Source organism: Octodon degus, unplaced genomic scaffold, assembly GCF_000260255.1.
Source record: "Octodon degus isolate 3935 unplaced genomic scaffold, OctDeg1.0 scaffold00389, whole genome shotgun sequence".
Taxonomy (NCBI): domain Eukaryota; kingdom Metazoa; phylum Chordata; class Mammalia; order Rodentia; family Octodontidae; genus Octodon; species Octodon degus.
In genome coordinates, this window is record NW_004524965.1 from 520,391 (window position 1) to 522,338 (window position 1,948).

Here is a 1,948-nt window from a genome sequence, read left to right on the forward strand (position 1 = left end):
ACATAGCCACAATAGTCAAGGCAGGATGACATTGGCAGAAGAACAGGTACATGGATAAATGGAACAAAATAGACAACCTAGTAATATATCTATGCAAATATGCTTTTTTTTTTTTTTTTTTTTTTTTTTTTGCGGAACCGGGGATTGAACTCAGACCCTTGCACTTGCGAGGGAAATGCTTATTCCACTGAGCCATCTCCCCAGCCCCGAGACGGCATTTTATAATAAAGTTTCTAAATTATCTTTTGGTACTTGGCCACTGAAGTCCCACCTCTTTCTTTTTCTCTTTTTTCTTGCAGCCAGACAAGCTAATAAGACAGGTGAGGTACTGTCTCTTGGCATCAAATGTCAAATCATGAAAAATACTGCCCACACAAGGGAATTCTTTCCTGGCCCCATCACTTAACCATTGTAAAGTTCAAAATTATTTGCCCCTTCTTTCTCTCAAACCTTTTTATACTAGCTTAGATGTTTGCTCTGCAATCCCCATGGCCCCTTCAAGTTCAATTTTATGAATATCAAAAATTTCACAGTATGTTTGTAGGAGAATCAGTCTCAGCATCTGAACTAATTTGGGGTGGGGGTTGAACCTACTCTCCATGGAGAAAACACACAATTGGTAATGGGAGTATGGTTGTGCAGTATATAACTATACACTTATCAGAGTATTAAAATACAAATAATGACAGCACATCAATGCTGGCAATGATGCAGAAAAGCTGGGCAATACATTGTTGGAAATATAAAATGAAATAGCCACTCTAGAAAAGCATAGAGCAGCCACTTATAAACATAACCATGTTGGGAAAGGGGGCACAACCTTGTAATCCCAGAATTTGTAAGGCCGAGGCAGGAAGATTTCTGGGAGTTTGAGGACAGCCTGCACTACACAATGAATCCCAGGTGAGACTGAATTGTACAGTGAGACCTTGTCTCAAAAAAATAAAAACTACATATGAACTTACTATACAATGTAGATTCTAGATGTTGGGTTCTTGGCCATTTTTCCCAAAGAAAATAAAACATGCCCATACAAAGACTTATGTTAAAATAGTCATAATAATCTCTGTTCATAACAGTGTCAAACTGAAAACTCAAATATCCATCAACTGATGAATGTCTGAACATAAAGTGATACATCTACTTATCAAATGCTATAAAAAAGAACAAACTACTAATTAATATATGCAACAAGTTAAGTAGATCTTAAGGGAATCGTGCCAAGCTAAATAAATAATACAGTCCTCTAAAGGAAGAAAAACCTGATACATTCTAAATGATTTCATTTATGTAACATTTTTGATCTAAAAATTTACAGATATGGTGAATAAACTAGTGGCTGATAGAGGCCAGGTCCAAAGAAAAGAATCTTGGTGATGGAACTGTTCTGTATTTTGAATGTAATAGCAGTCACACTATTCTATGCACATGCTAACAGTGAAAGAAACAAATGCATGTGTACAAATGACTGTGCATAGGCTGAGGAGAGTCACCTAGAGAGAAAACATTCTCTCAGGTCTTCACAGAGAGCAACTTTGTCAAGCAAAGGCCGTGACTCACACAGGCAGCTGACACTGACAAAACATCTCCAAATTCCTGTACAGGGTTTCAGGGTAAATCCCTAGAGGATTTGACTCACCTTGTCAGATACAAAAGTTGCATTTTTTGTTATATAGATATAGCTTTATCTTGGTCTAAGCCATCCAGCAGAAAAGTATAAACATGAGGTATAAAAACTAAAGCCATATTAATATGCTGAGCTGTAAAGGCTCAAGTCAACAACTTCTGACATTGCCAGTTCTGCAGATAACCCACTATTATTGTGGACTACTGGATTATATTGGATTACTTTGATGAACTCATGCACATACAATATTTGAATGGCAATGGAATACCCATCTCTGACAAAACTAAACAAAAATGGGAGATATAAATGAAGGTCTATTTT

At 36.8% G+C, this 1,948-nt stretch overlaps 1 long non-coding RNA gene across 2 annotated transcripts in view; it reads left to right on the plus strand.

Annotated features, from left to right (window-relative positions):
* Window positions 1-1,948, plus strand: part of LOC111814641 — a 162,482-nt gene that overhangs the window by 37,484 nt on the left and 123,050 nt on the right. The gene's annotated exons all lie outside the window — the stretch shown is intronic.